Genomic DNA, 24,318 nt, shown 5'->3' on the forward strand with positions numbered 1-24,318 from the left:
GCTGGAAAAATACAGATCCCGACAAAAATTGGTGTAAAAGTAAAGTTTGGGATCCTGGAATCTGTTCTGGCATTTGTCACCCCGGGAGCCTAAGAATCTGTTTGAAGCTTTTTAAGGGCTTTACATGCTTAGTTTGGGATCCCGGAGGTTACTGGAGATACAAACATTGGTGGAGATTCCTGGATGAGTTCAAGCATAAGCCACCATAACAGGAAGCTCACCAAATGTCCAACTTAAGGACTCTAACTAAAAGTGCTAGGTGGGAGACAACCCACCATGGTATGATCGTTCATTTTTCATTTTTATTTAGTTTTATTTGTTTTCAAGTTTTATTTTATTTTATTGAACCTGGAGTTTTGCATCACATTCATATTAACACTGCATTCTGCATCCTTTAAAAAAAAAAAAAAGCGAGCATGCGACGCGACCGCATCAGCGACGCGTCTGCGTCGCAAGGAGATGGGAGACAATATTAATATGAACAGAGAGTTACGCAAGAGCAGCGCTGGAGACGTGCCAATGGGACAAATTACCCCACGCGACCGCGTCGCTGACGCGACCGCGTCATATGGGAATACTGGCCTCCCATGCGATCGCGTGCCCCATGCGGCCGCGTGACCTGGATTTTTGACGTCAAAAGGTGCATGGCAGAAAGTTGAGCTGGAGTTGGGCTGGACCCGTGCTAGTAGCCCAAGCCCTACCACGCGAACGCGTGCCCCACACGTCCGCGTCATTTTTAAAAGAAAGGCCACTCACGTGATCGATCGCGTCACCCAGAATTTTGGCAAAAAGAGTTTCGAACAGAGAGTTGTGCGACCGCGAGGCTGCACTCGCGCCACTAGCATAAATCAAGTCACGCGATCGCATGCCCCACGCGTCCGCGTCACCCAACCTTATTGCGCACCACGCGACCGCATCGCCAGCGTCGCACAACCTATCTAGATTAGTGCCAATTTTCTTACCTTTTCTCTTCTAATCCTAATGTCTTCCTTCTCTCTCCTTTCTCACTTTCTTTTTCTACTTCTCGTTCTTCTTCCCTCTCATTCTATTTTATTTAATTTATTTACATACTTTCATTCATTGCATATTTTATTTTTCTAAAGTTATTATTGGTGTTCAAATATTCTTATTCAACTGTTACATATTTTCTGGTATTTTCTTGGTGCTTGGTGACTTGTTTAATTCTGATTGGGTAATATTATTTAAATCAATGCTAATTTTTATAATACTGATATTCTTTTTGTATTGACATGAACTCACATTGTCTTTCATTACCCACTCTCTTCCCCATTGTTGCAAATTTTGCACCACTGGCATGCCATGGCTTCTATTGTTTTCTCACTTACATGTTGAAGCTTCCATGTAAATGAGACCCTTATCATTTGGCATTAACCCACCCATACTTCTTTTGTTTTCTTATCTCTATTTCTGGGTTACTCTTCTTCCCTTTTTCTTTCAGGATGGCCACCCGGAAGAGAAGCGGAAGACATTTTACATGGGGAGATAGACAAGTCCATCTGCACAATCCTTAGAGAAAAGCAACAGTTGAAACAACCCATCCACCTGCAAATCTCAGCATGCACCGAGGACGGTGCAATCTTTAAGTGTGGAGAGGTCGATACCGATCTCCATGAGTTAGTTATTTCCTGACTCAACACCAAAATTTTTATTTTATTTGTTTGTTCATTGTTGCATTTGCATGTTTGATTGCATATTTGTTTAATTTTTGTGCATATTTTACCACTTGGTTAAAGTAATATTTTCTTTTTCAAGAAACCTTTTAGAGAATTTCACTAATTTGAATAAAATTTAATGTTACACTTGTTCGAAGAGATATTATACTGGAACAAGGTTTAGAGCTCGAACACACAAAACCTATGAGATTTTGAGCCTATTTGAATTGGTTGCATTTTATCAACCAATATTTTATTTTTAGTGTGTATTTTTCTCTCTAAAATTGTGATCTTTGTCTTGCTTAATTCTATATTTCCATGGTTTAATGTATACATGCACTTACATGATTGAGGCCTTGGTTTCACTGAGCTTACATACCCATATGGCCTTACCTTTCATTATCCTTTGCAAACCAATTTAAGCCTATTATACCCCTTTGTTCCTTACTTTAGCACATCATTAACTCTAAGCGGAAAACAATAATGTCCTTAATTTGAATCCTTAGTTAGCTTAGACTAGTGAGAGTGCTCATAAATTAAGTGTGGGGAAGCGAATTTGGAAACAATTGGTTTCAGAATTGAGTATGTTAGAATTTTCTGAAAATGTGAAAAAAAAATGTTTAGGATATGATTCATGCATCCAATAATTTAATCATATGCACTGAGAAAAATAAAAGAAAAAGAAAAATTATGTATAAAAAAAAAGAAAAGAGGAAAAAGAGCAAATAAGAAAAAGGGGACAAAATGCCCCAAAGTAAATGTTGAAAACAATACATATGAATTGTACTTGAAATTAGAATGCATGAATATGTGGAAAATATGGTTGATGGATAGTTAGATTTTGTACTGTGATTACATGGATTGTTTAATTTAGGTGGAAAGTTTAAGTTAATTAAGGATTTAGATTTTAGTCCACTTGGCCAAATACAATCCTACCTTAACCCTAACCCCATTACAACCCTTAAAAGACCTCTTGATATGTGTATTTGTGCATTAGAATTATGTTGATTGTTAGATGAAGAGTAAGCCTTAGAAAGCAAGGTTAGTAGAGAATTGAGAGAATCGAACCTTAAACACTTGAGCGACTAGAGTGTATACACTACCAGTGAGGGTTCAATGCTCAATTCCTTGTTCCCTGCTTTCATGAGCTATTTTCTTCTTGCAAGTCTGTTTGTACTTCATTTTCATAATTTGAATTAGTGAAATACAGTTCATATTTGTTCTTAAAAAGATTTGTTTATCTTTAACCAAGTAGGTAGAAATATCTTAGCATGTAGTTGCATTCATATAGATAGGTTGTATTTCATATTAATCTACCATTCCTCTTTATCTTTATAGTTTCTCTTGAGCTTAGCATGAGGACATGCTAGTGTTTAAGTGTGGGGAGGTTGATAAACTACTATTTTATGGTTTATCTTGTGCTCAATTGAGTGGATTTCATCAACTCTTTACCCACTTATTCATAATATTTGCATGGTTTTATATTTCCTTCCTGATTTTGTGCTATGATTGAAAACATGCTTCTTTTATCTTATAATTGCTTATTATTAATTCTCTCTTATTACCATTAGATGCCTTGATATGTGTGTTTAGTGTTTTCAGATATTATAAGGCAGGAATGGCTTGGAGGATGGAAAGGAAGCATGCAAAAGTGGAAGGAATACAAGAAGTTGGAGAAATTGCTAAGCTGTCCAACCTGACCTCTGTGCACTCAAATGACTATAACTTTAGCTACAGAGGTCCAAACGACGCGGTTCCAGTTGCGTTGGAAAGCTAACGTCCGGAGCTTCGATTTAATATATAATATGCTATAGATCCTCTGACGTTAGATGACGCGATCGCGTGATCCATTCGGCTGCATCGCAGTGACGGAAAACCAGCGTGGCAAAATTCGAAACCAGCGAATTCTGGACTGTTTTTGACCCAGTTTGCGGCCCAAAAAACACAGATTAGAAGCTATGAAGTGGGGGAATGCATCCATACATATCACGCTTCCATAATTCACTTTTCATGTAATTTTTAGAGGGAGAGGTTCTCTCCTCTCTCTTAGGATTTAGGATTAGGATTCCTCTTAAAGGAATTAGGATATATTATTATTTCAACTTTATTATTTCAACTTCTTCCCAGGTTCAATGTTCTTTTTATTTCTTTTCTCAATTTTGTTTATGACTCTCTATGTTTAGATTGATTTTCTATTTAATATATCTTGAGGTATTTTAGACTTATGATTGCTCTTTTTTATTATATAAATAATTTGTTTTTTTTCCTTTTGGCTTTGGTTGATTTATTGGTAACGCTTGAGCTGTCAAATAAAGCAGTGGTTGAAATTGGGAGTTGCTCCAATAACTCTAGTCTTTCCATAGGAATTGACTAGGACCTGAGGATTAAGCAAATTAATCCACTTGATTTACCTTCATAGTTAGAGGTTAACAAAGTGGGATTAAAACCCAATTCTCATCGTAATTGACAAGCATAGGACTTCCAGTTCTTCATACTTTGCCAGGAGTTTATTTTATTATTATTATTTTAATTTATTTATCATTCAACATATTCCCACCTTACTTCCTAAACCCCAATTTACAAACTTATAACTAATAATAAGAACATACCTCCCTACAATTCCTTGAGAAGACGACCCGAGGTTTGAATACTCGGTTATCAATTTCAAAGGGGTTTGTTACTTGTGACAACCAAAACGTTTGTACGAAGGGATTTTTGTCGGTTTAGAGACTATATCTACAATGCGACTGTTTTTATGACATTCTTTACTGGCAAAAATCCTAACGTCAACGACCCGAGGTTTAAATACTCGGTTATCAATTTCAAAGGGGTTTGTTACTTGTGACAACCACAACTTTTGTAAGAAAGGTTGATTGCTTGGTTTAGTAACTATACTTACAACGAGAGTTTCTATAACCTCTAAACCATCAATCCTCAGTTCTTCAAAATGGCGCCGTTGCCGGGAAATTGCAAACGTGTGCCTTATTATTGGTTATTGTAAATATTTGCTTTTTACTTGTTTATTTGTTTCTATTTTTGTTTTTATTTTTTTGCTTTTTCATAAATTAAGAGGTTATTGGTTTTTATTTTGTTATTAAAAAAAATTTTTCAAAAATTTGTTCTTAGTGTTCATCTTGATCTTCAAGTTGTTCTTCACGTTCATCTTGACCTTCAAGCTGTTCTGAGTTATTTTCTTCATTTTGATCTAAAAATTTGAAATTTGGTGTCATTTTATTATTTTTCTCTTTCCTCATTAAATTCAAAAATATTTTTAATTTATTTTTCGAAAAAAAAAATTTCAGATTTTTATTTTTAAAATTTTTATCTTGTCTTATCTTATTTCAAAAATCAAATTTCAAAATTCAAATTTAAAAATTTTCAAAATTTAAATAACCTTTTAATTTAAATTTAAATTTATTTTTATTTTTTAATTTTTATTTACTACTATGAACCCTCACCCCTTTGGCTATGAGTCTGGTTACAATTATGTTGCAGGAAGAAGAAATTACAATGAGAACAGGCATCAAGGTTGGAACAATCAAAGATGGGAGGAGCCACAAGGATTTGATCAACCCTCATGGCAATAACCACCTCCAATGGACTATCAACAACCACCATCATATGCCTATGAACCCTTTCCTCAACACAACTTTGAACCACCACACTCACAAGCCAACTACCACCATTCACCTCCATATGACCCTAACCCTCAACCACCATACCAACCACCTTATGAACCAAATGAACCCTCCTATATACCCTAAACCTCCATGGAGAAAGCACTTGCCGATCTAAACTCTACTATACAAGCTCTCTTCACCCAAATCAGACCACCAAATACCTTCAACAATCAACCCTCAAGATCTAGTGCACTTCCTTGTCAACCACAAAATAATCTCTCCATCCCATCACCACCATCCATGGAAAAATACCCACATCCATCAATCCAAGAGCAAGATGATCCCAATTATGCTATTGATATGGAACAAGAAAGAAGGAATCATCTTTGCGAATCCATACTTCATAAAGAGTTAGAGGAGGCCCTACGGGTAAGGGTAGGAGAGACCCTTGAAGATGAAAGAATATTTGAAAGGAGTTGTCATAGAAAGAAAAACATCGAGGATGAGTACGATTTTATACTTAAACAACTGGACAAAGCAGCAATTATTAAAAAGGAAGAAGTGGTTGCAGACTTAAGAGATGCTGTACCTCCATTGGAAAGTCCAGTCACAGAGCCTCCTTCCACGGTGTTTGATGTTGATGTTGAGAAGAGCGTACAACCTCCAAGGCAGATCATGGTTGAAGATTTTGTAGAGGTTGATCAAGAGGTAGAAGATGTCAAAGAAGAGCACAAGGGAGTGGATCTTGAAATTACCTTGCCAAAGTTGTTGGAAACCCCTCCCCCTAAGTTGCCATCATCCTTCACAACATTCAAGTGGGTAAAATTCATATCCCATAGCTTTCTAATCCCACTTGAATATGGGCTACTGGAGACGGATGGTCAACTTAGAGCTCTTTGTGGCATTAAGAGTAAGAAGAAGATAGCCAGTGGTAAGAATTGTCCTGCAAGGTTTATCATGGTTGGAAGCTTTAAGTTTAAATGCAAAGGTTGGTGTAAAGCTCAACGGAATGGGTCTAGGAAGCTGTTTGGTAGCTGCAGTGAGAATTCAAATTACTTATCACCCAGTTGGAAAATACAGATCCCGACAAGGATGGGTGTAAAAACAAGATTTAGGATCCTGGAATCTGCTCTGACATCTGTTACCCCGGGAGCCTAAGAATCTGTTTGAAGCTTCTTAAAAGCTTTACATGCTTAGTTTGGGACCCCGGAGGTTACTGGAAGTACAAACACTGGTGGGGATTCCTGGATGAATACAAGCATAAGCCACCATAACAGGGAGCTCACCAAATGTCCAACTTAAGGACTTTAACTAAAAGTGCTAGGTGGGAGACAACCCACCATGGTATAATCATTCCTTTCTCAATTTTAATTTTATTTAGTTTTGTTTGTTTTTGAAATTTTATTTTATTTTATTATATTGAACCTGGAGTTTTGCATCACATTCATATTAACACTGTATTCTGCATCTTTTCAGACTAAAAAAAAAAAAGCGAGCACGCGACGCGACCGCATCAGCGACGCATCCGCGTCGCAAGGAGATGGGAGACAATATTAATACGAACAGAGAGTTTCACAGGAGCAGCGCTGGAGGCGTGCCAATGGCACAAATCACCCCACGCGACCGCGTCATATGGGAATAATGGCCTCCCACGCGACCGCGTCACCCACGCGGCCGCGTGACCTAAAATTGGCGTAAAAAGGGTGTATGGCAGAAAGTTGAGTTGGTGTTGGGCTGGACTCGTGCTAGAAGCCCAAGCCCTCCCACGCGAATGCGTGCCTCATGCGTCCGCGTCATATTGGAGATAAGGCCATTCACGCGATCGCGTCACCCACGCGACCGTGTCACCCTGGATTTTGGCAATACTAAGTTTTGAACAGCGAGTTGTGCGACCGCGAGGCTGCACTAGCGCCACTAACACAAATCGAGTCACGCGATCGCGTGCCCCACGCGTCCGCGTCACCCAACCTTATCGCGTACCACGCGACCGCGTCACCCACGCGACCGCGTCGCCAGCGTCGTACAACCTATCCAGATTAGTGCCAATTTTCTTATCTTTTCTTTTTTAATCCTAATTTCTTCCTTCTCTCTCCTTTCTCACTTTTTTTTTCTTCTTCTCATCCTTTTTCCCTCTCATTCTATTTTATTTAATTTATTTGCATACTTTCATTCATTGCATTATTTTTATTGGTGTTAGAAATTTATTTGGGTCATTATTTTTATATATTTTCGGACTATTAAAATGGTTTAACAATTATATATACTTTTTAAAGGGTTGCTTGCATGTTCAATTTAATACTTTCAAATAGCTTATTTACCATGCACGCTATGTGTTTGTGAAAACGCCCGTATGGCATTGTGCACTATTTTTAAGATTTCTTTTAATCTACTTATTATAAATGCTTGTTTTTCACAAAACCCCTTTCACTAATTTGGACATTGAATACTTGATCTATGCTACTCATGCCTTTGCCAGCATGCCAATAAACACCTTGCATTCACTTGTCATCATATGCACTAGCTATTTTCCATTGATGACTTTTCACATGTACTAATGAGCATGTGTTAACGTCATTCTTCTTTATTGTGCATTGATTACCACCTTTTCCGCTCTCTTCCCTGCTCTAACCCTTAGCTTTAAAAGTCACTTTCTTTTTCCCTTTTTAGGATGGCCACCAAGAAGGGTAAAGAGAAAGCTACTCCCAAACTACTGGCAAGGAAAGGAACAAAAAGAGCCCAGCTGAGGAACCACAACCCCCGTCCACTTGCAAATCTCAGCATGCACCGAGGACGGTGCAATCTTTAAATGTGGGGAGGTCGATACCGATCTCCGTGGGTTAGTACCTTCCTATCTCAAACACCAATGTTTTATTTTTTCTTGTTAGTTGTTGCATTTGCATATTTAATTGCATGTTTATTTGATTTTATGCATTTAGTTACTACTTGGTTGAAGTAATATTTTCTTTTTCAAGAAATTTTATAGCATTTCACTAATTTGAAAAAAAATTTTATGTTAAAACTTGTTTGAAGTTGTATTTGGAACATGGTTTTTGAGCCAAAGAACACACAACCTGTGAGATTTGAGCTTATTTATATGGTTACATTATTTAACCACAAATATTTTATTCCTGTGTGTTTCCTTCTCTATGATTGTAATCTTTACTTTGTTCCATTCTATATGTCCAATATTTAGTGTATTTACATGCTTGCATATGATTGAGGCCATTGTTTGATTTTAGCTCACTTATCCCAAAAATTAGCCTATCTTTTACATCACCCTTGTTAGCCCCCTTGAGCTTTTAAATCCCTTCTGTTTTATAACCACATTACTAGCCTTAAGCAGAATAACAAAATAGGAATCCCAAGTTGAATCCTTGGTTAGCTTAAGATAGATATTGTGTAAAATTTAAGTGTGGAAAATTTTATGAACATGGGATGATATGAAAAAGTAGGGAATTAAATTGAATAAGTTATTTGAAAATTTGGGAAGCGTGCTCATGTGAAATAAAAATAATTAAATTACCATGTGCATTGAAGAAAAATATATTAAGTAATTAAATAAGGGGATACAAAAAAAAAAGAAAAAGAAAAAAAAATGAAAAAAAAATACCCCAAATGCAAAATAAAAAAATCAATGCACATGAGACAAAATTAAAAAATAAGTTTGATACATGAGCATGTAATACAAAAGTGGGAAAATTTTGGGTAGCTAAGTAAAGTATTTTTGAATTATATAAAGTATGTATATGTTAGGTGAGATCTTAGACTAATCAAGGATTCACTTTGTTAACTCACTTAGCCTTATATATATATATATACCCTCACCCTTACTTTAGCCCCATTACAACCTTGAAAAGACCTCATGATGTTTGCATTGGTACATTAAATTTTTGTTGATTGGTTAGATGAAGAACAAGGTTTAGAAAGCATGACTAGAGAAGAGTAGAGTGAATAACCCTATACACTTGAGAGATTAGAGTGATATACACTTCCAGTGAGGGTTCAACGCTTAAATTCTATGTTCCCTGCTTTCATGAGCTGTCTTCTTACAAGTTCACTTGCTTTTTACTGTCTGATTTGAATTAGTGGAAATTGGTTTGTATTTATCTTGGAGAACTTATTTACTCTTAACAAAGTAAGTAAAAGCATTTAGCATTCATAGGTTGCATTTCATACCATTCCTCTTCATCTTTATAGCTTCTCTTGAGCTTAGCATGAGGACATGCTAGTGTTTAAGTGTGGGGAGGTTGATAAACCACTATTTTATGGCTTATCTTGTACTCAATTGAGTGATTTTTATTAACTCTTTACCCACTTATTCATACTATTTGCATGGTTTTATATTTCCTTCCTAATTATGTGTTTTGATTGAAAACATGCTTCTTTGATCTTATATTTGCTTATTATTAATCCTCTCTTATTACCATTAGATGTCTTGATATGTGTGTTAAGTGTTTTCAGATATTATAAGGCAGGAATGGCTTGGAAGATAGAAAGGAAGCATGCAAAAGTGGAAGGAATACAAGAAGTTGGAGAAATTGCTAAGCTGTCCAGCCTGACCTCTTTGCACTCAAACGGCTATAACTTTAGCTACAGAGATCCAAATGACGCGGTTCCAGTTGCGTTGGAAAGCTAACGTCCGGGGCTTCGATTTGATATATAATATGCTATGGTTCCCCTGAAGCTAGGCGACGCGACCGCGTGATCTATGCGGCCGCGTCGTAGTGACGGAAATCAGCGTGTTTGAATTCTTCTCCAGCGATTTCCGGGCTGTTTTCGACCTAGTTCGCGGCCCAGAAAACACAGATTAGGGGCTATAAAGTGGGGGATTGCATCCATTCATAAAAAAAAGCTTTCATATTCATAATTTTAGGAGTAGATGTAGTTTTTAGAGAGAGAGGTTCTCTCCTTTCTCTTAGGATTTAGAATTAGGATTCTTTTCACTTCATGATTATTTCATCTTTCGCGATCACAGGTTCCATGTTCCTTTTATTTATTTTTCTAATTTAATTTATGAACTCTTCCATGTTACATTTGATATCTTTATTAGTGGTAATTTGAGGTATTTTCAGATCTATGATTGCTTTCCTTTATTTAAATAATTTAGATTTTTCCCTTTTGGCTTTGGTTGATTTATTGGTAACGCTTGAACTGTCAAATAAAGCAGTGGTTGAAATTGGGAGTTGCTCCAATAACTCTAGTCTTTCCATAGGAATTGACTAGGACCTGAGGATTAAGCTAATTAATCCACTTGATTTACCTTCATAGTTAGAGGTTAACAAAGTGGGATTAAAACCCAATTCTCATTGCAATTGACAAGGATAGGCCTTCTAGTTCTCATACCTTGCCAAGAGATTTTATTGTTATTATTTTATTTTACTTGTCATTCAACATATTCCCTCCTTACCTCCTAATAAACCCCAATTTACAACTCATAACCAATAATAAGAACATACCTCCCTGCAATTCCTTGAGAAGACGACCCGAGGTTTAAATACTCGGTTATCAATTTCAAAGGGGTTTGTTACTTGTGACAACCACAACTTTTGTAAGAAAGGTTGATTGCTTGGTTTAGTAACTATACTTACAACGAGAGTTTCTATAACTTCTAAACCATTAATCTTCAGTTCTTCAATGGTTTTTATATTCCTCTGTTATATTTAGCTTTAATTACCATACTCTTGTTATAAATGTATACACGACTTTGACTATATATATATACCCACCACAATATATAACATGTGATCCAAGATCACCATTTTTTTCCGGCATGGCCACGCAATCCTTTCGGAATTAACTAATACTATAGCAATAATAGTACTAACATATATAGTCGCGCTTTATATGTTGGAGCCTTTAGTAATTGTACAGTGACATACAATTAATTTATTCAATTCATGCAAGCAAGCATATCTCCAGTTTGATAGAAATCAAGGAGTTGTCATTTTTATCCGTACCTAAACAATTTGGGGCCAACGCTATACTTCAAAACTACAAGTCAAAGTCAGTTGAATCAAACTAACAAAAAAGATCCGCGATACACTTCTGTTGTGGTCCCAGGAATCTCAGAATCACAATGGATGCATTTCTCAAAGATAAATAGCAGACAAAAATGACCTATACAAATCCAACATAAAAGTCACTAAACAGAGCTCTCCAAATTTAAGCTTTATAATTTTGAGATCGTAAACTGAATTAAGTATTGAAGTTCTTTTTGTAGGTTCTCCACATTGCTTAGACGAAAGAGGAACTCGTAGTGCAGCATATAGGAGGAGGACGTTGTTAGTGCTCTTCCAATTGTGGACGACTTATACCTCGGAGTCCAATTCCAGACTGAAACATTTAGTGCTCACCGGGGGCCCGAACTAAATAACCCCACTCTGATTTTTTATTATTGTTTTGCAGGACCATAGCTGATAAACCACTATTTTATGGTTTATCTTATGCTCAATTGAGTGGTTTTTATCAAGTCTTTCACTACAACATTTTGGGTCTATGGCCACGATTTTTTTGGTCACGGTTAAAAACCGTGACCATAGACCCTCTATGGTCACAGTTTTTTAGGATGACAAAAAAAAAAGCTATAGTCACGGTTTTTTGGAAAGGGTGACCATAGAGTACCTATGGTCACGATTTTTTAAAAAAGGGTGGCCTAAAAGGGTTTACGGTCACGGTTTTGAGGGGTGACCTAAACGGGTCTATGGTCACGGTTTTTTACAGTGACCAAAAAGGGTCTATGGTAACGGTTTTTCGAAAAAGGGTAACCTAAAAGGGTCTATGGTCATAGTTTTGGGGGGTGGCCTAAAGGGGTCTATGGTCACGGTTTTGGGGGGTGGCCTAAAGGGTCTATGGTCACGGTTTTGGGGGGTGGCCTAAAGGGGTCTATGGTCCCAGTTTTGGGGGTGACCTAAAGGGGTCTATGGTCACAGTTTTTTACAGTGACCAAAAAGGGGCTATGGTCACAGTTATTCAAAAAAGGGTGACCTAAATAGGTCTATGGTCACGGTTTTGGAGGGTGACCTAAATGGGTCTATGGACACGGTTTTAGGGGTGGCCTAAAAGGGTCTATGATCACGGTTTTGGGGGGTGGCCTAAAGGGTCTATGGTCACGGTTTTTTACAGTGACCAAAAAGGGTCTATGGTCACGGTTTTTCGGAAGGGTGACCTAAAAGGGTCTATGGTCATGGTTTTGAGGGTGACCTAAAGGGGTCTATGGTCACAGTTTTTTATAGTGACCAAAAAGTGTCTATTGTAACGACCCAATTTTCAATATGTCCAGATCATACCGAAAACTGAGCGCTACCAATTTGTCTTCCTAATTATTATCTATTATTTATCATATGAGCCTGATTCGTTGTTAAACGCGTAGTTAATTTGCGTGGTGTATTTTTTTTTTTTTTGAAAACATTTGGATTAATAGACAGAATCATTTATAATCAATTCACAAGTAATAACAGATAAACAGTTATAAACAACCACACAAAAATACATCACAAGTAGTTGACAACATTCGGTGTTTCAGCCTTTATTAGCATATAGACTGTTAGATAGAACACCCCTAGATATAGCTAAATAATATCTATATACATATATACACACACAACATCCCAGGTCCTGACCTGTTCAAGAGGTCCCTAAGCTGGCACCTAGGCTAGCCTAGACTCTATACTCACCTAGTCCCTCTAAACTACTAAAGCGAGGGAAAGTACGTTCTAAGTCTTCACAACTCAAGTCAGGTGGAACGTCATCAAAAGATAGAACATCATCTGCTACTCCTCTGCACGATTAGACTTTTTCACAGGACGTCTCTTTGGTACCTCATGAAGTAGCAACACAATAGGAATCTCGTACACAGGATTTAGGTTAAAGTATGCATATGAACGGGGTGCAGACATTGGCTGGTCTCACAGTATATACATATAATCAGAGAACGATATTCACCCTAGACTAACAAGACTATCTAGAGCAGAATCCTCTTCTTGTGAACGGTCATCAGCGAACTATGGTAAGATACTCTTACTTCCATCTGAAGGGGAAAGGGAGAGAGAAGGGGTAAGAACTGGGGAGTTCTTAGTAGGGTCGGGGTTATTAGTTACGTTCATTTATTTGGGGTCGATTAGTAGACGAGTAACATAATATAGCGAAGCAGTAAACAGAAGATAAAGATAGAAAGAGAAAGTAGAGACAACAAAAAGCAGAACACAAACAAAAGAATACAAGAAAATAAAACACAAAAGTAGCATACGAGCAGACAAACATAAAGAAGTAGATCACACACAGAAAAGAATGCAACAGAGAATGATGCGCAGACAAGAATGATGCATGTCTAGCCCTAGCGCAGGCCATGAGCTCATGTGTCGGTTGGCTGCCCGCAATCCCGACATTTATCCGGTCACGAGTAATCCCGATTTCCCGAATACGATTTTCCGTTCCTAAATAAATGCGCATATAATAATAGCCGCTCATTTGAGACAGCCTCTGCTTACTGCAGGAAAATATATATATACTCAGCTCTGCTCTGGGGAAGCGGAAAATAGCTGTAGGTAACTTAGTTTCCCTACAGAAGCTCTGAGTTGCATTAAGCAACTAATATATATTAAATATAGCTCTGGGTTGCATCAAGCAACTAATATATATATATATATATATATATATATATATATATATATATATATATATATATATATATATATATATATATATATATATATATATATATATATATATATATATATAGCTCTGGGTTGCATCAAGCAACTAATATATATAAATATCTCTTTATTATATTACTTTTCTCTTTATATCTCTTTACTCTGTTCTGGTTTCTCTTTTCTCTGTATCTCTTTACTCTGTTTTAATTACTCTGTTCTCTGTATCTCTTTTCTCTTCTCTGATTACTCTTTTCATCTGTATCTATATTACTCTTTTTCTCTTTATCTCTTAACTTTACTCTGGTTACTCTGTTTTCTGTGTTTCTCTACTCTGCTCTGATTTCTTTGCTTAACGTATGTATTTAAAGTTTATGTAAATTTCGGTATGAATAGTTCGCCTGTCCCAAGTATAGGTTCATTAAGTCTATACTGAAACAGTTTAACTTTTCATATAATACCTAACCCTAGTCGCAACTCAAGGACTAACTATGTTGCCCTAGTTCGTTCACTAATTTCTGTCTGTTTTTCTGTTATTAAAACCTTACAGACTTTTCTTTAGTTTTTATCTTTTCTTCAACTTTTTATCTTTCTTTTATCTTTGCCTCACTAATATGTTCTTACCACTCCCTAAGTATTTTATGAGGGTAATTATGAGATTCTGCGCTTAAAGTTGTCTTTCTAAAACTTTTACAGAAAACTGCCTTTCCGCATTATTTTATTATTTTTATTAAAATATTATTTTTAATTAAATATTATTATTTAATATTTTATTATTATTTATTATTTTATTATTAAATTTTCGAAAATTACCCCACTTTAACTTTTAACCTTTAAAATTCACTTTTTACCACCCGTAACTTTTAATATTTCTACTTTTACCACCCTAACTTTCAGAAATTACCAAATAACCCCTCAAACACCAAAATAATTACTTCCTTGCCCTTTCTAAGATCTAAAAGGTGTTCTTCATTGTTCTTGACCACACTCAAAGTGTTCTTCGTGTTCTTCGTATATTCTTCAGATTCTTTCTCTGTTTTTACCCGTTTTTCAGTCTTTTCAGCAACCGATTTTTACCATAATTCAAAATAAAATTGCAGCCATTAAAACCCCATATTTTCTACATGATTTTAACACAAATTGAACCCCAATTTAAGGTCTAGGGTTCGTTTTTCCAGCAGCCATGAAGAACACAAATTCAAAGTTGAATATCATCAAATTTCATCAAATTTTCACCAAAATTTCAACAAGAATTACTCATACAAACAATCAATTTCAAGCACAGCCAAACCATATCATAATCACACAACTCAAACACAATCAATCAAGATTAAATTCGTCAATCCCTACCTGGTTTTGCTGCTCCTAATTCGGTTAAACTTTCAGGTGGTCCTTAAGCACTTTTTCCTCCTAAATCACATCAAGAACAACTTTAAACCCAAAAACTCTCAACTGACCAAATCTCACTCAGTATGTTAGGAAGAGATATCTCACCTTAGACTTGCTGGAAATTCAGGTTTCTTGGCCCTCAAGTCAAGTTAAGCATGATTCCTAAGGAAGAACATCAAGAAAACACATGTTTTGTATGGTTTTCCTTGGAAACCGAATTCAAATGGGAGAGAGACAGCCATCTCACCTTATTTCCATCCTTGATAAGTTACATGGTTATGTAGAGGAAGAAGAGGGGATTATTTTGGTGAAAACAGAATTTTGATTTGAGTTTTAGTTTAGAAGAAATCAAGCTTTAAAGATTAAGTGTTCATGAAAGTTTATCTCTTTTCTCTCTTGTTATTTTCGGCCAAAATGATAAAATGAGACAGCCTTGGAGGTCTTGGGGGTGTAAGGTGAGTTGTGATTGGTTGGCTTGGAGGTGGATTAAAATAATATTAAAATATCTCTAGTGTACAACTACTAAAACTAGGTGTATCGGAACACTCGTAAAAACATCTCTAAAAATTATTTTCTGAGCTACTAGCATAAATGACACTAGTACCATATTTATTATGAGAATATAACAAGTATAATGAGGCCTTAGCATTGCTAAATTCATCAGAGAGTGCTGGTGCTAAGCTGCACCAGTAAACCGTAAACCCGGTTAAACCGATTTTCTGTTTTTAACAAAAACAGACCAGGTAACCTTATAATATCATTCAAGCATTTTCTAATACTAATATATTGATAATATTATACTATTATCTCTCTCCTCTCATGAATCGAGTCCGGTTCGTCAAACAGAGACTATTTACGAAAATCAGAATCAAAACTGCCAACCGATACGGTTCAAAAACTAGGTTCTTCGTGATTGCATTATCGAGCTTGCCTCAAAGGAGGTTCTAGCTTAAGGATGACATAATGATAATGAGGATTGAGATACTTGATGATATAACATAGGTGTTCCCTTTACTGATCTTCCGAAGAAATCCGTACTTTCAGAAAAGATCTCATGTACTCGAAAATCAGGGTTGTTACATCTATGGTCACCATTTTTCAAAACGGTGACCTAAAGTTGTCTATGGTTACTGTTTTGGGGGTGACCTAAAGGGGTCTATGGTCACAGTTTTAATCATTTGAGTTTTAATTAATTAATATTTTATGTATTTTTTATTATTTTAAATATTTTTCTTTTTAAAAATTTAATAATTAAAAACTAATAATAATTTTATATAATTTACTTTAAATATTAAAATTTGAAATCTAATTTTATAAATAAAAAATTAGGCTGAATACTATTAATAATTTTAAATTAAAAATAATTTAAAACTTAATAATATAAAAATTAATTTTTTACACTAAAAAATTAAGCATTAAATAATAGATTATTAATTTTTGTGGTTTAATAATTGGGAAAAAACCAAAAACGACGCCGTCTCCTGTTTATTTAAAAAAAAATTGAAATAGATGAGAACCAAATTGAAGGAAATTAAACCCCCCCCGCGCGGCCCCCTTCTTTCTTCACCCAATTCATAACACTGTGACTGATGGAAATTGAAACTGCAAAACCCTAGCCCCTCATTGCCGCCGTCCAAGCTCTTCAGCGCCACCGCCGTCCCAAGTTCCTCAGCGCCACCGCCGTCCCAAGTTCCTCAGCACCATCACTTCTTCCTCTTCCCTGTTTTGCAAAACCCAGAAAGCTCAGCACGTCGTCTTCATCTTCGTTGGCTTCTCTGTTCGTGGCTTGGAGTAGCACGCCGTCGGGTCGCCGCTTGCCTTCGTCTCGCCTATCGCCTTGTCTCGCCAGTTGCCGTTCGTCAAAGGTTAGTGACCTCTGCTTCTTCTTTTTGGTGCACTGAAATGTGTGTTGGGTTTAGGTTTTTTCTTCTTTTCAGTGCGTTTCTCACGCCCCTTTGATGGGAAAGAAAAAGAGTAGTCATGTGCCATAGGTTTCGTAAGGTTTTGAGTTTGATATTATTTCTATTATTTATCATGCCATTTTGGACTATTATTTTAATGTCTTGAATTCATGGCTAACTTGTCTTTCATGCTATACACAAACTTTTTAACTTCTTGTTCTTCATCTACAGCCAAAAGTGGCTAGCCTAAGTTATATGCTATATTTTTACTGCATCACTTCAAAGCTAGAACATGCTTGGTAGAAAAATGTAAGGTGAAACTTGTATTTTGAATTTGGACTTGCTACAGAAACTAGTTCTTAAATAAATGTGGACCAAACTTTTCATTTATTCATGCCCACACCACTCTCAACTTGCATTAAACAAATAACTTTCCACCCCAAATAAATAAATAAATAAATAACTTCATTTGCTACATGAATTTAGTTAATAAAACTCGCACACACAACTAGTATAAGCAAAGCTTTTAAGACCTAATTAATTTGATCATAAAAAATTTAAATGTATAATTAAAATATATGAATTGAATTGCAAAGGCTTCGTTGTAGAAAGTGTTAGATGAGGCTCTTCTAAAATGCAAATAGTTTTAAGAGTAAAGTGTTGTATATATACAAACACTTATGATAAGAAAATTAATCTTCTTGCCTTAGGCTTGTTTTTCTTTTTTCCATTAATTATTTGTTTTCTCCTCTCATGTGGCATTACGTTAATTAAGCTAACAACTCAAATGTATAAATCAAATGCTGTTTCTAATGCCATTTGGTAATGTTAGACATTTGAGTCATGTGGTGTTAATTTGGTTAACAAGAAGTATACCTAATTATGTTGCTATTTCTAATGCAGAAAATAGTGTTTTGAGATTTTCACTTCACAACTATATATGAATTTAAATGCCACTAATGAATCCAACAACCACAGAATACATAAATCACCTTTTTATTTTTCTATTTAACATAGCATATTGGTGAGGCTCCTTTTACTCATTCATTAGCAGATAGTAGTAGAAATGGAGCAAGAAATGGAGAAGAGGAAGACAGAAGAAGAAGAAGAAGAAGAAGAAGAAGAAGAAGAAGAAGATAAATGGGTGCTTGATGGATCTAAAGATTACAAAGGAAGAGTTCCTCTCTGAGCTTCCACTGGTGCATGGAAAGCTTCTCTATTTGTGCTCAGTAAGATATATCAACCAAAAATTATGTCAAAAATTGTCTACTCCTTTAACTAAGATATTTCAATTTTGGTGCAGCAATTGAGCTTAGTGAAAGGATAAGCTTCTTTGGAATAGTTACTAATCTCATCTCCTACCTAACTAAAGTGATTCATGAAGATCTTAACACAGCAGCAAAGAATATAAATTATTGGACAAGGACATCAACACTCATGCCTCTTATAGGTGGATTTGTTGTTGATGCCTCTTATAGGAATAAATGCGGGTAATCAGCTTTCATCTTATCTTCCAGTTCCCAAGTGTGCTCTTCCTCTCCTCTTGGTTCCCATGCTACTTTGACTAAGCGAACAGTCTTGTCTTTTAACTGCTTATCACTTTTTTCTACGATCTGAACCGGTGATGCTTGATATGTCAAATCATTTCATAACTGTACTGTCTCTGGTTGTAAAATGTGACTTTTGTCGGGAATATATTTCTTAAGTTGCGAGACATGAAAAACATCATGAAGGTTTGATAAATAAGGAGGAAGGACTATTTGATAAACTACTAGACCGACTCTTTTAAGTATTTGGAAAGGTTCTATGTATCGTGGGTTAAGCTTTTTAGTCTTAAGGGCTCTACCTATTCTAGTAATCGAAGTTACTTCTAGAAAGACACGGTTTCCGTCACTAAACTCTAAGGGTCTATGTCTATTATCGGCATAGCACTTTTGACGGCCTTGTGATGTCTGGATCTTCCGATGAATCTCCTTTATCTTCTCAGTAGTTTCTTACACTAAGTTTGGACCTAAGACACTATCTTCTCCATCGTCATTCCAACACAATGGTGTCCGACATCTTCTTCCATAGAGAGCTTCATATGGTGCCATCCCGATACTTTATTGGAAATTGTTGTTGTAAACGAATTTGACCAAAAGCAAATACTTATCCCAGCTGCTTTGGTTGTCTATCATACATGATCGTAACATGTCTTCTAACGTCTGGATTGTTTGCTCTGATTGTCCGTCTATCTAAGGATGGTATGCTATACTCGTGTGCAATTCTGTTTCCAACGCTTTCTGAAAAGCTCCCCAAAATCTAGTAGTAAACCTTGAAACTCGATCTGAGACAATTTATGAAGGTATCACATGTAGTCGTGCGATTCCTTGAATATATATTCGTTCCAGCCTTTCTAAAGTATAATCAACTCGAATCGAAAGGAAGTGCGCTGACTTTGTCAACCTGTCCACAATTACCCAGATGGCATCGTGTCCAGTTGAGGTCCTTGGCAATCCCGTGACAAAATCCATAGAAATCTGCTCCCATTTCCATTGTGGTATTTCTAAGGGTTACAGGGTTCCTGACAGCTTCTGATGTTCCACCTTCATCTTCTGGCAGGTTAAACATTTTGAGACATAATCAGCTACTTCTTTCTTTAAGCCCGGCCACCAGAACATTTGTTTCAAATCTCGATACATCTTTGTCACTCCAGGATGCATAGAAAATCTACTTTGGTGAGCTTCAGCAAGTATCTTTTGTCGCAATTCTCCAGAGTTAAGCACACAAATTCTTTTCTTGTACCTCCATAGGCCACTACGATCCTATCTCATAGCTTCTTCAGCTCTGCAAGCAATGGTGACATCCAGTACAGTGCTATGGAAATCGGTCCGGCTCCAGGTACTAGATCAATGCTGAATTCTATCTCTTGCTGAGGAGGAGACTCAGGTATGTCGTCCAAGAAAACATCAGGAAATTCCTTCATCATTCAGATTCGTTCTAAGCTTAATTCACTATCATTCGAGCTAGCCGCTAACAGAACGTACCCCTCACAATCACTCCCGGCTAAGGTAACTCTTACAGAATTCAGATATAAGGTGTGGGACAGAAATGGTTTAGTACATAGACTATCAGATGGAATAACAGCAGTTCTTTTAAAATAATCAAGGAAAGCATGATACTTAGATAACCAATCTAATCCTAAAATAACTTCTAAACCACATAGAGGTAAACAGATTAGATCGTGTATAAAAGTCCTGTTCCTAATAGCGAATGGTACTTGCAAGCACACTAAACTGGTCAAAACATTTTGGGATGCAGGTGTATGGACAATCAAGTAAAAATTCAATTTAAAGAAATATAATCCTAACTCGTGAGCAATAGTTAGAGAAATGAAGAATGCGATGCACCCGAATCATACAGTACAACTAGAAATCGATTCTTGACATAACCTGACCTTGAATGAGGGCGTTCGATTGCACAACATCATCAATAGTGATAGCAAATACTCGTCCTTGTTGCTGGGTTCTAACTGAATTTTGAGTAAATCCCTTCGGACAATCCTTGGCAATATGTCCAAGTTTTCCACAAGCATAGCAGTTAGGTGATCCAAACTGGCAAGACCTGTTACTATACTTTTTCCGCATTGCTTACATGCAGGGTTTATGTAAGCCTGACGGGCTCGTTTACCATTGCCTTGCCTTACTTTACCTCCATTCTTACCCGTAAGGCGAGCAGTAATGTTACCAACTTATAGGTTCTTATGCTGTCATATGCCACGTGCTTTAAAATGCACCCTTCTTCTAGCTGCCTGATGATTGCTAAGACGCCTTGGTGGAAATCCTTGGCAACTCACCTTGGCCACATTCACTTTCTTAATACGTTCTTCTACTAACTTACTCTTGTTGACTAATTCAGCAAAATTACGTATCTCCAGCGAAACTATTGAACTCATCAGATCATCACGAAGGCCTCCTTCAAACTTCAAGCACTTCCATTCTTCAAAGTCAGTAGGACTCCCTTGACAGATCTTAGAGAAACGACACAAGTCATCGAAATTACGAGCATACTCAGCAACAGTCATACCCCCTTGCCTCAGCTGCATAAGCTCTATCTCTTTAGCATCACGCACTACTCTTGGGAAATATTTCTTGTAGAAATCATCTTTAAAAATATCCCAAGGAATGTCACCTTCATTACGTTGTAGCAGTCGCTGTATCCCTTGCCACCAGTACTCAGCTTCTCCCTCGAGCATATAAGTAGCAAACTCCACGTGTTGTCCTTCCGGAACATGCTGTGCTCTCAGTGATCGTTTAATACCTCGAAACCAGTTATCAGTGTCAGTTGCAACGAGTGTACCCTTGAACTTAGGCGGATTAACCTTCAGAAAGGTCACAAGGGTCATAGGTCTTTTAGGATGCCCTAAGTTATTCTCATCATTCCCATTATCTTCTCCGTATTCATTCTCATTCCCATTTCTCATTCCGAGACGTTCAACAGCCCTAGCCGCTGCTACAGCAGCTTCACGCACTACTTCAGCCACGTTGTTCATGGTAGCCATAAATGTTTCCTGTTCCCTCCCGTAGTTAACATTAGGAATTCCTTCCCGTACGAATCGTCTCCGTGAACCCATTGTAGTCTTGTTCACACCAAACAATCATTGTTAAGGTGATCAGTCTTAACACTTCAAGTCAAGTGTGAACATTCCCAAAATGAAAACACAGAGACAATCATGCAACATATATCACTGGGATATCCTATACGCATGAGACACACAACAGAGTATGCAATGAAGCATAGTCAGTCCACTCCCCAGGCTCTACTGGGAACGAACTGCTCTGATACCAAATTGTAACGACCCAATTTTCAATATGTCCAGATCATACCGAAAACTGAGCGCTACCAATTTGTCTTCCTAATTATTATCTATTATTTATCATATGAGCCTGATTCGTTGTTAAACGCGTAGTTAATTTGTGTGGTGTATTTTTTTTTTTGAAAACATTTGGATTAATAGACAGAATCATTTATAATCAATTCACAAGTAATAACAGATAAAACAGTTATAAACAACCACACAAAAATACATCACAAGTAGTTGACAACATTCGGTGTTTCAGCCTTTATTAGCATATAGACTGTTAGATAGAACACCCCTAGATATAGCTAAATAATATCTATATACATATATATACACACAACATCCCAGGTCCTGACCTGTTAAAGAGGTCCCTAAGCTGGCACCTAGGCTAGCCTAGACTCTATACTCACCTAGTCCCTCTAAACTACTAAAGCGAGGGAAAGTACGTTCTAAGTCTTCACAACTCAAGTCAGGTGGAACGTCATCAAAAGATAGAACATCATCTGCTACTCCTCTGCACGATCAGACTTTTTCACAGGACGTCTCTCTGGTACCTCATGAAGTAGCCACACAATAGGAATCTCGTACACAGGATTTAGGTTAAAGTACGCATATGAACGGGGTGCAGACGTTGGCTGGTCTCACAGTATATACATATAATCAGAGAACGATATTCACCCTAGACTAACAAGACTATCTAGAGCAGAATCCTCTTCTTGTGAACGGTCATCAGCGAACTATGGTAAGGTACTCTTACTTCCATCTGAAGGGGAAAGGGAGAGAGAAGGGGTAAGAACTGGGGAGTTCTTAGTAGGGTCGGGGTTATTAGTTACGTTCATTTATTTGGGGTCGATTAGTAGACGAGTAACATAATATAGCGAAGCAGTAAACAGAAGATAAAGATAGAAAGAGAAAGTAGAGACAACAAAAAGCAGAACACAAACAAAAGAATACAAGAAAATAAAACACAGAAGTAGCATACGAGCAGACAAACATAAAGAAGTAGATCACACACAGAAAAGAGTGCAACAGAGAATGATGCGCAGACAAGAATGATGCATGTCTAGCCCTAGCGCAGGCCATGAGCTCATGTGTCGGTTGGCTGCCCGCAATCCCGACATTTATCCGGTCACGAGTAATCTCGATTTCCCGAATACGATTTTCCGTTCCTAAATAAATGCGCATATAAGAATAGCCGCTCATTTGAGACAGCCTCTGCTTACTGCAGGAAAATATATATATACTCTGCTCTGCTCTGGGGAAGCGGAAAATAGCTGTAGGTAACTTAGTTTCCCTACAGAAGCTCTGAGTTGCATTAAGCAACTAATATATATTAAATATAGCTCTGGGTTGCATCAAGCAACTAATATATATATATATATATAAATATAGCTCTGGGTTGCATCAAACAACTAATATATATAAATATCTCTTTATTATATTACTTTTCTCTTTATATCTCTTTACTCTGTTCTGGTTTCTCTTTTCTCTGTATCTCTTTACTCTGTTTTAATTACTCTGTTCTCTGTATCTCTTTTCTCTTCTCTGATTACTCTTTTCATCTGTATCTATATTACTCTTTTTCTCTTTATCTCTTTACTTTACTCTGGTTACTCTGTTTTCTGTGTTTCTCTACTCTGCTCTGATTTCTCTACTTAACGTATGTATTTAAAGTTTATGTAAATTTCGGTATGAATAGTTCGCCTGTCCCAAGTATAGGTTCATTAAGTCTATACTGAAACAGTTTAACTTTTCATATAATACCTAACCCTAGTCGCAACTCAAGGACTAACTATGTTGCCCTAGTTCGTTCACTAATTTCTGTCTGTTTTTCTGTTATTAAAACCTTACAGACTTTTCTTTAGTTTTTATCTTTTCTTCAACTTTTTATCTTTCTTTTATCTTTGCCTCACTAATATGTTCTTACCACTCCCTAAGTATTTTATGAGGGTAATTATGAGATTCTGCGCTTAAAGTTGTCTTTCTAAAACTTTTACAGAAAACTGCCTTTCCGCATTATTTTATTATTTTTATTAAAATATTATTTTTAATTAAATATTATTATTTAATATTTTATTATTATTTATTATTTTATTATTAAATTTTCGAAAATTACCCCACTTTAACTTTTAACCTTTAAAATTCACTTTTTACCACCCGTAACTTTTAATATTTCTACTTTTACCACCCTAACTTTCAGAAATTACCAAATAACCCCTCAAACACCAAAATAATTACTTCCTTGCC

This window comes from Arachis ipaensis, chromosome B6, assembly GCF_059453495.1.
Source record: "Arachis ipaensis isolate K30076 ecotype BB chromosome B6, ASM5945349v1, whole genome shotgun sequence".
Taxonomy (NCBI): domain Eukaryota; kingdom Viridiplantae; phylum Streptophyta; class Magnoliopsida; order Fabales; family Fabaceae; genus Arachis; species Arachis ipaensis.